The 17544-nt window shown below is 38.3% G+C and overlaps 1 protein-coding gene across 8 annotated transcripts in view; it reads left to right on the top strand.

Annotated features, from left to right (window-relative positions):
* The window catches only part of CUNH3orf67 (chromosome unknown C3orf67 homolog), a 287002-nt gene that overhangs the window by 233634 nt on the left and 35824 nt on the right, over positions 1-17544 (top strand). Inside the window, exon 16 of one of the 8 annotated variants that reach the window (XR_004272463.1) lies at positions 16170-16251. The exons of the other annotated variants lie outside the window; for them this stretch is intronic. The gene's annotated coding sequence lies outside the window, so the exon portion shown is untranslated. The remainder of the gene's footprint in view (positions 1-16169; positions 16252-17544) is intronic. 8 annotated transcript variants of the gene reach the window in all.

The raw sequence follows: 17544 nt of genomic DNA, 5'->3' as shown, positions 1-17544 counted from the left end.
ATGGGAAAAAAAAACAATATATATTCTGAAACAAGACTGGTTAGAAGGCAGCTTCCCACATTTTGAAGTAAACTACTTATTTACTTTTGACTTTTGAGGTTAACAGTAGTGACCTTTGAATTACTGTGTGGACACTGACTCAGTAACAAGCAAAGCCAAATGTTGATTTGCAGATGATGTGCTTTGTTAACGCTTATTTATGATGAAAGTAAGTGAGTTAGAATTGTACATACTCTCATATTTTTCAGTCTTTAATTCTCTTTATTTGCGGAACTAATAGACTAAAAAGCAACTGTAATCTGTCGCAAGAAAGAAAGAGTAAAAATATTTTCTGTTGAATTAGTAATGAACAATTTTAAAGCAGTAGAACCATTTGTACTATCAAAATAGCATGAACAAGAAACTTGAGATCTGGCCTGGTCTGAGGACAGTCAATACTATGATAAAATGAAAGTTTCAGCTTAGCTAAAATCACAGTATTGCTTTTGATTAAGCAGTAAGATTTATGCTAATGAAACTACATTTTTTATGGGGAGCAGCTCATCTCTAAACTACCAAAGGAATAGCTTTTCCTTTACACCTTAGTAAGGGTTAAGAGCAGGGGTGAGAATCTATATATTGGCTACTAACATTGAAAGAAAATTCCAGAAGGGTACCTGCCAGATGTCTCTTGGGGTATACCAGGGTTGGGGAGCTGCTTGACGAGACAGTCTGTCCCTTGTAGGAGCTCAAGGGCTGTGCTGGGAGCTCCGTTGTTCCATGCAGAGATGCTGGGCGGGTACTTTTAAGTCTTCTGCAGCAGAACTCATAACTCCCTCTTTTCCCAGGTGCTCTGTCCCAGGAAGGTCGGCTTTATTTATAAGTACCTGTCATGCTGCTGCCATTTTTCATAGATGCCCTGCCCGCACTGAGTAGTCTAGTCACAGTCTGCCAGCAGAGGTGTTGCTGCGCTGCCGCAGGCTCTGCCCAGCTGCTGTGTGAACTGCTTTGGTAGCGGTGGACTGTATCTGTAGTGGTCGCCCTTCCCCTCACTGAGCTGGACCATCCTGGGTCCAGCTGCACTTGCTGGGAAACTCTCAATCCAGAGCATTTCAGATTGCTTGTTTTGTGGGGGTGGTACCCGCGGAGCCAGATCACCTGGCTCCCTGTTTCTGCCTCCTCCCTTTTAGTTGAATAGCTGGCTCTGTCTCCTCAGGCATTCCAGGCGCCAGTTGAAACAGCCGCCCAGATTTATGTGAGTTTCTGTGTGCTAAGCTGGCACCAGCTGAAACCGCCATGCTGAAAACTTGTGGTGCTTTTTGGCCCAGGAGTCTCCTGGTCTGTGGGCGGTGAAAATTTGTTTGGAAATGCAATGGGCACTCAACCTCTACATTGTTCTTGCTGGTAACTGCACTCTGGAGCTGTTCCTATTTGGCCATGGATGAAGATAACAGAAGAAGAAACCAGAAGCAACCCTTATGGTTCTGCAGCCCCCGCGGGTGATCCCCAGGCAAGCAGGGTCTGGAGTGGACCTCCAGCAATCCTGCAGCAGAGGGGCCTGACTGTTAAAAGGAAAACTAAGAAACAGAAAGAAATAGCTTCATCGTCAACAAAAAGGATGTCCACTCAGAGACCCCATCTGAAAATCACGAACTACAAAGTCCCCAGGTAGATAAAGCCACTAAGATGGGAAGAAACCAGCACAAAAAGGATGAAAACACCAAAGCCCAGAATGCCTCTCCTCCTCCAAAGGATCACAACTCCTCACCAGCTAGAGATCAAAGATGGATGGAGAATGAATCTGATGAACTCATAAAAACAGGCTTCAGAAGCTGGGTAATAACAAACTTCTTAGAGCTAAAAGAACATGTTCTAAACCAATGCAAAGAAACTAAGAACCTAGAAAAAAGGTTAGATGAGATACTAACTAGAATAAACAGCTTAGAGAAGAATATAAACAACTTGATGGAGCTGAAAAACAGAGCACGAGAACTTCGCGATGCATACACAAGTTTCAATAGCCCAGTCAACCAAGCAGAAGAAGGGATATCAGAAATTGAGGATCAACTCAATGAAATAAAATGAGAAGGCAAGAATAGAGAAAAAAGAGTGAAAAGAAATGAACAAAGCCTACAAGAAATATGGGACTTTGTGAAAAGACCTAGTCTACATTTTATAGGTGTACCTGAATGTGACGGAGAGAATGAATCCAAGCTGGAAAACACTCTTCAGGATATTATCCGGGAGAACTTCCCCAACCTAGCAGCCAGGCCACCATTTAAGTCCAGGAAATACAGAGAACACCACAAAGATATTCCTCAAGAAGAGCAACCCCAAGGCACATAATCGTCAGATTTACCAGGGTTGAAATGAAGGAAAAAATGCTAAGGGCAGCGAGAGAAAAAGGTTAGGTAACCCACAGACGGAAGCCCATCAGACTCACAGGAGATCTCTCTGCAGAAACCCTACAAGCCAGAAGAGAGCGGGGGCCAATATTCAACATCCTTAAAGAAAAGAACTTTCAACCTAGAATTTCATATCCAGCCAAACTAAGTTTCATAAGTAAAGGAGAAAGAAAATCCTTTATGGACAAGCAACTGCTGAGAGATTTCATCACCTCCGGGCCTGCCTTACAGGAGCTCCTGAAAGAAGCACTAAACAATGAAAGGAACAACCAGTACCAAAAATGTACTCCAAAAATGTATCAAATAGTAAAGACCATTGACACAATGAAAAAAATGCATCAACTAACAGGCAAAACATCCAGCTAGCATCAAAATGGCAGGATCAGATTCACACATAACAATATTAACCTTAAATGTAAATGGACTAAATGCCACAATCAAAAGACACAGACTGGCAAATTGGATAAGAAGTCAAGACCCATCGGTGTGCTGTATACAGGAAACCCATCTCACATGCAAGGACACACATAGGCTCAAAATAAAGTGATGGAGAAAGATTTATCAAGCAAATGGAGAGCAAAAAAAGCAGGAGTTACAATCCTAGTCTCTGATAAAATGGACTTTAAACCAACAAAGATCAAAAGAGACAAGGACACCACATAATGGTAAAAGGATCAATGCATCAAGAAGAGCTAACGATCCTAAATATATATGCACCCAATACAGGAGCACCCAGGTACAAAAAGCAAGTTCTTAATGACTTACAAAGAGACTTAGATTCCCACACAATAATATGGGAGACTCTAACACTCCACTGTCAATAGTAGATCAATGAGACAGAAAATTAACAAGGATATCCAGGACTTGAACTCAGATCTGGACCAAGAGGACCTAATAGACATTTACAGAACTCTCCACCCCAAACCCACAGAATATACATTCTTCTCAGCACCTCTTGGACCTACTCTAAAATTGACCGTATAATTGGAAGTAAATCACTACTCAGCAAATGCAAAAGAACGGAAATCATAACAAATAGTCTCTCAGACCACAGGACAATCAAATTAGAACTCAGAATTAAGAAACTAACTCAGAACTGTACAGCTTCATGGAAACTGAACAACTGACTCCTGAATGTTGACTGGATAAACAATGAAATGAAGGCAGAAATACAGATATTCTTTGAAACCAATGAGAACGAAGACACAACATACCAGAATCTCTGGGACACATTTAAAGCAGTGTCTAGAGGGAAATTTATAGCAATAAATGCCCACATGAGAAGTAAGGAAATCATCAAAATTGAAAGAGCTAGAGGAGCAAGATCAAAAAAACTCAAAAGCTAGCAGAAAACAAGAAATAACTAAGATCAGACGAGGCAGTCTCAGCACTTTGGGAGGCTGATGTGGGCGGATCACGAGGTCAAGAGATTGAGACCATCCTGGCCAACATGGTGAAACCCTGTGTCTACTAAAAATACAAAAATTATATGGGCATGGTGGCACACGCCTGTAGTCCCAGCTACTTGGGAGGCTGAGGCAAGAGAATTACTTGAACCTGAGAGGCAGAGGTTGCAGTGAGCTGAGATTGCACCACTGCACTCCAGTCTGGTGCCTGGCGACAGAGTGAGACTTTGTCTCAAAAAAAAAAAAAAGAAAAAGAAATAACTAAGATCAGAGCAGAACTGAAGAAGATAGAGACAAAAAACCCTTCAAAAAAATCAATAAATCTAGGAGCTGGTTTTTTGAAAAGATGAACAAAATAGACAGACCTCTAGCCAGATTAATAAAAAAGGGAGAAAAATCAAATACATGCAATAAAAAAGGATAAAGGGGATATCACCACTGATTCCACAGAAATACAAACTTCAATCAGAGATTACTACAAACAACTCTATGCACATAAACCTGTAAACCTAGAAGAAATGGATAAATTCCTGGACACTTGCACCCTCCCAAGCCTAAACCAGGAAGAAGTTGAAACCTTGAATAGACCAATAGCAAGGGCTGAAGTTGAGGCAGCAATTAATAGACTACCAACCAAAAAAAGTCCAGGTCCAGATGCGTTCACGGCTGAATTCAGGCGTACAAAGAGGAGCTGGTACCATTCCTTCTGAAACTATACCAAATAATCCAAAAAAAGAGAATCCTTCCCAAATCATTTTATGAGACCAACATCATCCTGATACCAAAACCCAGCAGAGACTCAACAAAAAAAGAAAACTTCAGGCCAATATCCGTGATGAACATAGATGCAAAAATCTTCAATAAAATACTGGCAAACTGATTGCAACAGCACATCAAAACGCTTATCCATCACAATCAAGTAGGATTCATTCCAGGGATGTAAGGCTAGTTCAACATACACAAGTCTATAAACATAATCCACCACATAAACAGAACCAAAGACAAAAACCACATGATTATCTCAATAGATGCAGAGAAGGCCTTCAACAAAATCCAACAGCACTTTATGCTAAAAACTATCAATAAACTAGGTATCAAAGGAACATATCTCAAAACAATAAAAGCTATTTACGACAGACCTACAGCCAGTATAATACTGAATGGGCAAAAAAGGGAAGCATTCCCTTTGAAATCTGGCACTAGACAAGGATGCCCTCTGCCACCACTCCTATTCAATATAGTATTGGAAGTTCTAGCCAGAGCAATTAGACAAGAAAAAACAATAAAGGGTATTCAATTAGGAAAAGAGGAAGTCAAATTGACTCTATTGCAGATGACATCACTGTATATTTAGAAGACCCTATCATCTCAGCCCAAAATCTCCTTAAACTGTTAAGCAACTTCAGCCAAGTCTCAGGATACAAAATCAATGTGTAGAAATCAGAAGCATTTCTATACACCAATAACAGACTAACAGAGAGCCAAATCATGAGCAAACTCCCATTCACAATTGCTACAAAGAGAATAAAATACCTGGGAATACAACTAATAAAGGATATAAAGGATCTCTTCAAGGAGAACTACAAACCACTGCTCAGCAAAATAAGAGAGGACATGAACAGATGGAGAAACATTCCGTGATCCTGGTTAGGAAGAATCAATATCATGAAAATGGCCATACTGCCCAACATAATTTATAGATTCAATGCTATCCCTATCAAGCTACCAATGACCTTCACAGAAATGGAAAAAAACCACCTTAAACTTCATATGGAACCAAAAGAGAGACCGTATAGCCAAGACAATCCTAAGCAAAACAAATAAAGCTGGAGGAGTCATGCTACCTGATTTCAAACTATATTACAAGGCTACAGTAATCAAAACAGCATGGTACTGGTACCAAAACAGAGACATAGATCAATGGAACAGATCAGAGGCCCTGGAGGCAATGCCACACATCTGCAGCCATCTGATCTTTGACAAACCTGACAAAAGCAAGCAATGCAGAAAGGATTCCCTGTTTAATAAATGGTGTGGGGAAAACTGGCTAGCAGTGTGCAGAAAGCAAAAACTGGACCCCTTCCTGACACCTTACACTAAAATTAACTCCAGGTGGATTAAAGACTTAAACATAAGACCTAACACCATAAAAACCCTAGAAGAAAATCTAGGCAAAACCATTCAGGACATTGGCATAGGCAAGGACTTCATGACTAAAACACCAAAAGCATTGGCAATGAAAGCCAAAATAGAAAATGGGACCTAATTAAACTCCTTAGCTTCAGCACAGCAAAAGAGACAATCATTAGAGTGAACCAGCAACCAACAGAATGGGAAAAAATTTTTGCAACCTACCCATCTGACAAAGGGCTAGTATCTAGAATCTGCGAAGAACTAAAACAGATTTACAAGGAAAAATACAAACAAGACCATTCAAAAGTGGGCAAAGGATATGAACAGGCACTTTTCAAAAGAAGACATATATGAGGCCAACAAACATATGAAAAAATGCTCATCATCACTGATTATTAGAGAAATGCAAATCAAAAGCACATTGAGATACCATCTCACGCCAGTTAGAATGGCGATCATGAAAAAACCTGGAGACAACAGATGCTAGAGAGGATGTGGAGAAATAGAAACACTTTTACACTGTTAGTGGGAGTTTAAACTAGTTCAACCATTGTAGAAGACAGTGTGGTGCTTCCTCAAGGACCTAGAAATAGAAATTCCATTTGATCCAGCAATTCCATTACTGGGTATATACCCAAAGAATTACAAATCATTCTATTATAAAGACACATGCACATATATATTCATAGTGGCACTTTTTCCAATAGCAAAGATCTGGAACCAACCTAATACCCATTAACAGTAGACTGGACAAGGAAAATGTGGCACATATACACCATGGAATACTATGCAACCATAAAAAATGGTGAGTTTGTGTCCTTTGTAGGGACATGGATGAATCTGGAAGCCGTAATTCTCTGGCAACTGACACAAAAACAGAAAATCAAACACCTCATGTTCTCACTTATAGGTGGGTGATGAACAATGAGGACACATGAACACAGGGAGAGGAGCATCACACACTGGGGTCTGTTGGGGGAGCCGAGAGAGGGACAGTGGGGGAGTGGGAGGTCGGGGAGGGATAACATGGGGAGAAATGCCAGACGTAGGTGACGGGGGGATGGAGGCAGCAAACCACATTGCTATGTGTGCACCTGTGCAACAATCCTGCATGATCCGCACATGTACTCCAGAACCTAAAGTACAACACAAAAAAAGAAAGAAGGAAAATTCCATTACAATCAGTGTTTGACTTGGTGAAGGATGCACTTTGTTTTTTGCCATTTGCCCTCTTCCAACCTTTTCAGCAGCACTCTTACTGAAACCTAAAATTGCCTTCATTTTGGATATACTACTAATTCACATTAGGAGTCCACAAAAATGTTCGTTTCTTCTGCTGGACTAGCAGAAGAAATGGGAAACAAACAAGAACTATCACCCATGTGACATTCTCTAAATTTGTTTGTGAATTTCTAAATTTTGGTGCTAGCAAAAAAGAAAGTTGCAGGAAGGCATACAGTAAATGAAGATATTATGTATTAGGAAAGGAATGAATCTGTCACTTTGACGGATTGTGAGGCGAAGAGTAGATTAACAGATTACTCATAGTCAGAACCAGCTTGGTGTGAAAAATGTGCAGGAAATGATAAGTGTGGGTTTGTGCTGATTTAATGATATTTTTAAACTACAATAACACTCTGGTAGTATAATATAATAAAGCACTTGGCTTGCATTTTTGTAAATCATCAACATATTTCCAGTTTGACCTTAAAAACATTTTGGGCCATTAATATGTAGCTTTCAAATTAGAAAAAGGTATCATTTATTATAAAATACCACAGCAATGCTCTTACAGGAAACATCATTGGCTTTTAAAATCAGTTCTTTTCTGAACTAGCATTTGTAATATAAATTTTAATTATGTTTTTTAGCATACCAACATCACGTACTTTTTCTTCAAGCATTTAAATAGCTTACAACAAGAATTTATCTTCTAACAGCCATTTCCAGTGAAATGCTTCAAAGATGTCACTGATTTGTCTTTATATTTTCATTGTCCATTTTTAGTTTTGTAGTTGAAATCAGAGTATTTATGAATAAAACGACTATATTTTCCCATACATAATAGATAAAAGTAGTTCAAATTTCAACCGAGTACTCTGAATCCCTGCAAGAAATAGGTGAATTACTTATTTTATTTTGTATTATTACAAATATTTACCTGAAAGTAAAACTTTTTAAGAGGTTTATATTTTTATATAAATAAAATCAATATTTTAATAGTGCATTTGTAGTTAATTTGACAGTGAAGGACTTGTCTTAGCAAGGATTTTCAGAATAAAATTTTTATGAGGCGTTGAAATAGTTTTTATTCTAATATCTTAATATTTAAAAGCTAATGTAAGGCTTGGGTTGTTTAGTATTCTGTTCTCCCAGTTCACCAACGATGGCTTTACATAAGTAGGTACAATGAAACTTGGAGTAAAATATTGCATTTGCCATCTAAGCATAAATATCTAGGCCAAACGCAAATAAATATACTACTTTGGCATGTCCAGGGCTTGTATCCCAGGCATGATTATGATTCAAATTATATTTTACATATACAGTGAAGAACTTTACCAGAATTAAGCATCTTTTCTACATTTCTTCTCTTCTAACGTTCTCTCAACTTGGGGTAAATCAACAATGTAAATAGTCAATATTCTTCGTAGAAATTCTGAAATGCATGTAGCAAAGGTTGTTTGCATGTTTTCTGACTTCCTTGAAGATATAGTGTCTATACTAGTTACTGACACTGTTAGCCAAATATTCCCAGCTCTCCAGATTTCAAATCCATGGTTGTATTGCACTTCTCGGTTTCCTTGTTTTGGGGTGGAGCCAACTAACCCAACTAGTTCTCGCCAACTAATTGGGAGCAAAAAGCCTGTGTTATTATTTGGCAAGAGCATTTAAATTGCAGGTGTGAAACCTTCCAGGTTATCTTTTCCTCTGACACTGTGACTAGAAACATTCAAGATGAAGGTGGTTCAGTCAGCCCAGCCACTTAATGACTGTGACAAAGAAAGTCCCCATAATGATCTGTTATAAACACTTAGCATAGGCAAGAAATTAACATTTGTTGTTTGTAAGTCACTGAGATTTGAGGGCTTTTTGCTATCAAGCATAACATATCCTTATTCTGACTGACATAGTTACTAGCTGTGACATTGAATATATGTTGTCATTGGAAATGTGGCATTTCATATATTTTTGTATTTGAATGTTAAAAATTGGTTAAACCATTTAGCTCAGTATGAGATTAATTGCCATACAGTAGAATAAGGGGTTTCATGAGATGGGGATTTATATCTTTATGACATTAGTTAACCTCTCTAAGCCCCAATTAAGTTATCTAAAAATAGGGATTGTATTTCAATACCCACCTTAAAGTGTTATTGCAAAGATTAAATGAAATAATACTCATAATATGCTTTGCACAGTGCCTGTCATGTGTATTTTTTAAGTGGTAGAAAGTGATGATAATATTGGTAGGAATATTAATAGTAATATTAGGAATACGTTTTCTTCCAACAAAATCATACTTTAATGGAATCTGAGAATCTTAATTAAAGGGTTCGATGATATCAGGGAGATGATTTAACCCAGTGTCTCCAAACTTTACACATCTCTGGTAGGGAAGCAGGCTCAGTGCAGCAGAAGACAGCCCATTCCATTATTGGGCATCTCCATCCATGGGAAATCTTCCTTATACAGAGCTGATGAAGGCTTCTTATAGCTTCTTCCCATTGATCCTAGTTCTCTTGCCAGAACAATAAGTAGAACCATCACTTTTCATAAAGTAGCTCTTGAATTTTGTAATAGCACTTCTGGGTTGCTCTGTTTTCTCCTCCAGTCTCAGGTTTTCTCATTCCAGCCCCAACTCCGCTTTGCCATTCCTGGTCCTGGCATAGTCGTGATCACCTTCTTTTGGTTAACTTTGAGTGTATCAAATTGCAGTTCTCTAAAATGAACACACAATCTAGATGTAATCCAAAGAGTTAAGACTACAGTTACACTACTGACAGTACATTGCAAATATTGGTGTAACTTAAATCACATTCATAGTTTTAGTTCCCATATCCCACTAATGTCTTACATTTGGCTTTCAGTCACCTAAAACAATCACCATCTTTTTCCTGGACTATTGTTATAGCCTTTTAAGTAGCCCCCATGTGTCCACATACCCTTTTCACCATTACCTATGCCCATTTCCCATAGAGTAGCCAGAGTGGCCATTCCTAAATGCAGATCTGACTCTGACACCCCGTAGTAAAACCTTTCAATTGCTTCCCATTGCTCATAGGATAAAGACCAAACTCTATCCGTGGCCTGCAAGGCTTGAGAGGCTTGGCCCCTGCCTTCCAGCCCATCCTTATTTTGCACCGTTTTCTCTCTGGAGAGTTGGGGATTCACCACGCTGACCTCCTTTCCTTTTCTCAGGCCTGCCTGCCTCGGGGCCTTTTTACTCCGTTTTATCATCCTGGAATGCTTTTCCCCTTACCTTGCCTGGTTGACACCTATTCGTACATTAGATCTCCTCTCAGGCATCACTTCCTCTAGGGAACCTTGGAGCTGATATGTTCTCATCATACCATTTAACTTTATTTTTGCCTGATTATCTAATTGACATTTGTCTCACCCTTCATACTATAAGATTTATGAAGGCAAGAACTCTATTTTTGCCCACCATTGCATTTTGTGCCAGGACCTGACAGTCTTGGTCAATAAAACCTGTGAAATAATATTAGTATCTAAACTATATTTCTTGACTCTCAAGATGATTCTGAATCTTTATCATTCGGCCTATTCTATCCTTCAATCCAGTGCCTCCACAAATTTGAAAAGGATGCTCACTTTCTGCAGGACTTTTATTACAACCTTAGACAGCTCATTCCTGAAGATAGAGCTCTTTGGTCTTCTGTTAAAGGTCTTCCACCATGTTAATAGTGATCAACAGCCAACTTAAAGTGATATGATGAATCTAAGTCATTTCAATTTACAAACAATCCATTGCTGTCATGCATTTGATACACAATAATTCAGCCACTAGTGTATTCCTCCTGGGATATTATGATTCACATTCATGTGCCGCTCTCCCCCATTCTTTGTCCATGGCAGGCATTGCTAGTGGAAAACTGTTGTCTCATCCCCTGAGCATGGATATAAACTTAAAATTCTTCTCAATAATGTACTTCAGACAGTACTACTAATCAGAATTAGCATGTGATTTATAACTTGTTTGTCTACTTAGAACTAGACTTTTCATCATGTGTGTAATAAACTAGGTATGCAACAGAATTTACTCATAGCTTTACATGACACTCCCTAACCCTGGAACTATCATTTTGCTAGTATCTCCTGATCTAAAAGTCTCCCACTCTTTTCTGTAAAACCTTCCTTGAATGAAGTGAGAGTAAGACTGCTCCTCCACAACCCTGACTCAGTTCTCCACATCAACAGTGATTAAAATCTTACAACATTAGATGATAAGCATAATTTTTCAACTAATATGATTTCTACTTCTGGTGATGGCAAACCTGGTTGTTTCCACACTAAACTTCCCTCTGAGAACAACCAGAAAAGCCAAACAAAATGTGAAAATTATCTGCTTGAAGCCATTGGAGAGCTTCCAAATCTCAATGAGGATTTATGGAGCCTTGATCCAGGAGAGAAGGGAAGCCAGGAGATGTAGCCTTACACATTGTCACTTTTCCCAAGAAAAATGCCACTTTAGAAAGCAGCAGCCAAAGGACTCAGTTGCTGAACATAGCCTCTGGTGCCTCCTGAGCTTAGAGAACAAAAATCGGAGCCATGAAGAGATGAAGCAATAGTAAGTTCTAGAATATTGCACTTTAGGTAAAAGGGTGGGCCAGAAATAGACCAGCTCTCTGGGGGATTAGAGACACATTTTGAATCATCCTCTTTGCTGACTGGATAAGGGCACTCTGACGCTACCTTAATTGCCTGCTAGAATTCCATCTGGAGGAAGAAAACATCATCTAGGGCAGCACTCCAATTGAAATAGAATGCGAGCCATATATGTAATTTTAGATTTTCTAGTAACCACTTTTAAAACTGAAAAACAAATAAAATTGATTTTAACAATATATTTTGTTTAGTATATCCAAAATATCAATTCCAACGTGCTCACACACACCTGTTGGAAGTATAAGTTGAAACAATGGAAAACTGTTGGGATGGCATCTATATGAGATGAACATGCCATATTATTTTCCCCAACAATTACCCTCCTAGATGTATAGCCAGTAAAATGTGTGCATAGTTGCATCCAAAGTCATACATAAACTGTGAGGACCCAATCCAACCCCTAGAATTAGTATAAAGATTATTTTAAAGTGAAAGCATTTGAGTTATAGAAGATGCAGAAAGAAATTGTATTTGAACTTTCCTTTAAAACCTTCCACACTTTCCCACTGAAGCCCGAAAACACCACTCTCCTCTTTTTAAGCTGGTATATAAACTTGTTTCTGGCTATTCAGTGAGTTACTCATTACAGAGAAATTCCTTCATGCACTGTAAATAACATTTGTCTTTTCTCATATCTATTGTCAGTTGATTTTCATGCCCCCAAACCACTAAACCTAAGTTGGAAGAGGAAGAAGTTTTCCTTCCTACATAAACACATTCATAATAACCCCAAACTGGAAACAACCCATTCTCTTTCAGTAGTAGAAGGGATAAGTAAATTGTGATATATTCACACAATGGAATACTGTTGCACTATAAAACACGGGTGAATTTTACAAATGTAATATTCAGGGAAAGAAGCTGGAACGGGAAAGTTCCCTGACCCCCCTCGCAGGACATATCACTGTTTTATCACAATATTTTTCATTAACTGAGATGTCACAATTAACGCACCCTGAAAATTCTGGGAAATAAATCTAGTCAACTAAAGATCCTGTCAACTTGCTCCAGTTCTTTATTTTCTCATGGAACCAGCCAACAGTGGGGGAAATTGAATTGTCATTCACTTCACAGAGCCTTCTTTTTAGCATATCATTTTTTTATTTGACTCTTGAACAGAAAGGTATAACCAAACTTTGAAAAGAAAATGGAAATCAGTACATAAATAAGGTATCTGATAATCTGACACAATAATGAAAATGATACCATGTAGTTATTCTTTACAAAAGCCCAGAGAGCTAAATTAAAGCATTAAATTAAATCCCACCTACTCTTTCTGCACCATTAAATCCCATCATTCCACAGAAAGATTTAGATGGTTTTATTTTGTATTCTAATTTTAAGGCAATTATTCTCTAAAGTTACAAAAGGCTGCAAAGTTTTTTACTCTTGATTTGCTAATGACTTAGTTACATTTAACCTACAGTTGTCTTATAACTAAAAGCTGTTATGTAAAGTTACTTGGGAATGAATATTTTTCTGTAATTTTAAACAGTAATAACTACTAACACTATTACTGTGTGGTGAGTTTTACTGTGTGGCACTGTGCAGAGAGCATTGACATATTTCATGTTACAGTTGACCCTTGAACAACATGGGTTTGAGCTGTATGGGTTCACTTACAGATTATGATACAGATTTTTTCCAATCCATTTTTCACATACAGAGGTTCTGCAAGGCCAACTTGAGGATTTTGGTATATGTGGGGAGCAGGAACTGAAACCTAATCCCTGCTCCTACTGAGGGATGACTGTAGTTTATTTAATCCCTGCCACAACCCAGTAGGGTCAGTTCTCATATTCCCATATTCAAGATATGGAAACAGAGACAGAGTTTGGCTCAAAGGTCACAAGGCTAAAAGGAAATTTAAGCTGAGATTAAAAACTGTGCAATTTATACACTAGATTAGTGTCCTAAATTTGTGTCTAATATACAATTCCACATTGGATTATAAAGGTGTTTTCCACTGTGGTGGTGGTAGTTATTGCAGTTGCTACAATCCCAGCCTAGCCATGTGTTCATCTGACATGCAGCATGGGAATATGTTAGCATCCCATTTTGTGACCAGCCAAGTCTTGCTGGGATTTAGGAAAGTCATGCTGGAAGTTGAGGTGATAATCTAAACGTAAGGAATTTTTCTCTTTGATTCCCCATTCACTCCCCATTACTTCTCATACAGTGCTGTCACATTAGAAGCTCAAAAATGTCTGTGGATTCTCAGCAATAGGATTTCCCTGGTAAACATTATTTAACTGTGAATTTAATTTGTTCCTCTGAGGGGCCCATTATATTAGAAACATCCATCTCCAATAGATGGCCCCAAATCAACCATGCGGTGGTTCCCTTTCTCACTGTGTGCCCTGGATCTGTCTGTATGCAATGAGTTGAAGTTTTTATTTGTTTTTTAGTGTTTTCTTCCTCTTATTTTAAATTATATTTTAAGTTCTGGGATACATGTACAGAACATGCAGTTTTGTTACATAGGTGTATACATGCCATGGTGGTTTGCTGCACCCATCAACTTGTCATCTACATTAGCTATTTCTCCTAATGGTATCCCTCCCCTAGACCCCCACTCTCCAGCAGGCCCTGGTATGTGATGTTCCTCTCCCTGTGTCCATGGGTTCTCATTGTTCAGCTCTCACTTATGAGTGAGAACAAGCAGTTTGGTTTTCTGTTCCTGTGTTAGTTTGCTGAGAATGATGGTTTCCAGCTTCATCTATGTCTTTACAAAGGACATGAACTCATCCATTTTTATGGCTGCATAGTATTTCATAGTGTATATGTGCCACATTTTCTTTATCCAGTCTGTCATTGAAGGGTATTTGGGTTGATTCCAAGTCTTTGCTATTGTGAATAGTGCTGCAATAAACATATGTGCATGTGTCTTTATAGTGGAATGATTTATAATCCTTTGGGTATATACCCAGTAATGGGATTGCTGGGTCAAATGGTATTTCTGGTTCTAGATCCTTGAGGAATCACTACACTGTATTCCACAAAGGTTGAACTAATTTACACAAAGAGTTGGAGTTTTTATGAAATCTTATATCAGCCTTACTCTGTGCTAGAGCTGTTAATATTAAATACTCATCAAATCTTTTTATTTTAAAAACTGCTTTTATATAAAATTACTTTTATACTTTTATAGCACTGTTTGCTATCTGAAATAGTGTGCTTTCTTTGTATATTTGTACTTATGCCCCCCTTTATCTACAGGGGGTATATTCTAAGACTCTAGTGGGTGCCTGAAACCACAGATAGCACCAAATCCTATATATGATATATTTTTTTCTGTATATGCATACCTGTGATAAAGTTTAATTTATAAATTGACACAGTAAGATATTAATAAGAATAGCTAATAATAAAATAAAACAATTATAACAATATACTGTTCATAACTTCACAGAAGGTTTTTCTTACCATAGATTTTAGCAACCTCAATTTACGACTTTTTTCTTTCTTTCTTAAGTAGAGAACTTTCGTGGGTTTTACTTAAAGAAAACACTATGCAGATTCTCTTTGGCATCTCTTAATTGCCAGCGTCACTATTCTTGCTCTTGAGGGCTATTATTAAGTAAAATAAGAGTTACTTGAACACAAGCACTGTGATATTATGACGGTTGATCTGATAACTAAGACTGCTACCAAGAAACTAATGGGTGTGGATACACCAGAAAAGGGATTCATGTCCAGGACAGGACAGACAGGGACAACACAAGATTTCACAAACTCAGAATAGTACTTGATATAAAATTTATGAATTGTTTATTGCTGGAATTTTTTAATATTTTTGGACCACGGTTGACCTCAGGTAGCTGAAACCACAGAAAATAAAATCCAGAACAAAGAGGGACTACTGTATTTACTGTCTGCCTCCACCTCTGCATAGTAAGCTCCATGGGAGCAGAGACTCTGTGTTTTTGAGACCACCCTTGTGAATACCTAGAACACAAGTATAAAGTGGCATAGAGGAGGCATTCAAGTAATTTTCTTAATGTTTTCAAAGATATTGCCAGGGAGGAAATATAATTTTCCACAACCTCCATGAGTTGTTAGTTGGGATGAATCCTGTAATAAAAGAAAGATTAGCAAGAGAAAAACAAACAAGTTTATTAACATTTGCAGCACGTATACTGTGGGAGAAACCTCAGTGAAAAGTAACTCAAAGCAGTGGCTTAGAACTCTGGCTTACGTAACATCGTCCACAAAGAACAGTAAATTTGTGGAGAAACAGCAGGACAAATGTAAGCTGTTTTCAGCTTCCAAGGGCCAGAAACTGTGAGAAGGTAAATATATGGGAGGAAACTAATGGAGTAAAGTTTTCTTGCAGATTCCTCTGCTGCCATCTCTGAGTTCCTAAAAGTCTAGAGTTGTCTCCAGTAAAGGAGACTTGATATCCTGTCTTTAGGCAGGTAAGGGGGAAGGTAGAGAGAGATTTTCCTATATTTGCTCTATTTTTTTTTTTTTGAGACAGAGCTTCACCCTTGTTGCCCAGGCTGGAGTGCAATGGTGCAATCTCAGCTCACTGCAACCTCTGCCTTCCAGATTCAAACAATTCTCCTGCCTGAGCCTCCTGAGTAGCTGGGATTACAGATGCCCACCACTATGCCTGGCTAATTTTGTATTTTTAGTAGAGACAGGATTTCTCCGTGTTGGTCAGGCTGGTCTGGAACTCCCGACCTCAGGTGATCCGCCCACCTTGGCCTCCCAAAGTGCTGGGATTACAGGCATGAACCACCACACCCTGCTTGCTTTTTCTTAATTGCCTTTGGCTCAAAAACAATTTTTAGGTCAAGGAGGCATATTTTGGGGGCACATATTTTGGTTTCCTTCATGTGACGCAAACCTGTTAAGGGAGGGAGGCCGTTACTTCCCCTACATCTTCAATGATGCTATGTTTATCTGAGATGAGTAGTCTTCATTCTATGTGTATCCTTCTGTTGGGTAAAAAGATAGGGTTTTTTTCTGTTTTAAACTGACACGTAATATTTTACATATTTATGGAGTACATGTGATATTTTGTTACATGTATAGAATGTGTAATGACCAAGACAGGATATTTGGGGTATCCATCTTGAATAGTCATCATTTCTGTGTGTGGGTGTCATTTGAAGTTCTCCCTTCTAGCTACTTTGACATATACATTTTTGCTAAATATAGTCAACTTACTCTGCTATCAAACATTAGAATTTGTACCTTCTATCTAATTGTATGTTTATACCCACTAACGAGCCTGTCTTCATCCCCTCCCACCCACACAGCCTTCCCGGCCTCTGGCATCTATTATTCTACTCTCTACCTGCGTGAGATCCATTTTTTAGACTCTCACATATGAGTGAGAACATGTGGTATTTGTCTTTCTGTGCCTGGATTATTTCACTTAATATAATGACCTCGGTTCCATCCATGTTGCTGCAAAGAGAATAATAGTATTCAGCCATAAAAGAAAACAACAGTATATTGTGTACGTATATCGTATATTCTTTATCCTTTTATTCATTAATGAACACTTAGGTTGATTCCATATCTTTTCTCTTGTGAATAGTGCTGCAATAAACAGGTAAGTGCTGGCATCCCTTTGATATACTGACTTCTTTTCCTTTGGATAAATACCCAGTAGTGGGATTGCTGGATTGAATGGTAATTCTGTTTTTAGCTTTTTGAGAAATCTCTCATACTGTTTTTCATAGTGGCTGTACTAATTT

Source organism: Sapajus apella, unplaced genomic scaffold, assembly GCF_009761245.1.
Source record: "Sapajus apella isolate SASKATOON/1434 unplaced genomic scaffold, GSC_monkey_1.0 scaffold23, whole genome shotgun sequence".
Lineage (NCBI taxonomy): Eukaryota > Metazoa > Chordata > Mammalia > Primates > Cebidae > Sapajus > Sapajus apella.
This window is presented reverse-complemented; position numbering and strand designations above follow the sequence as displayed.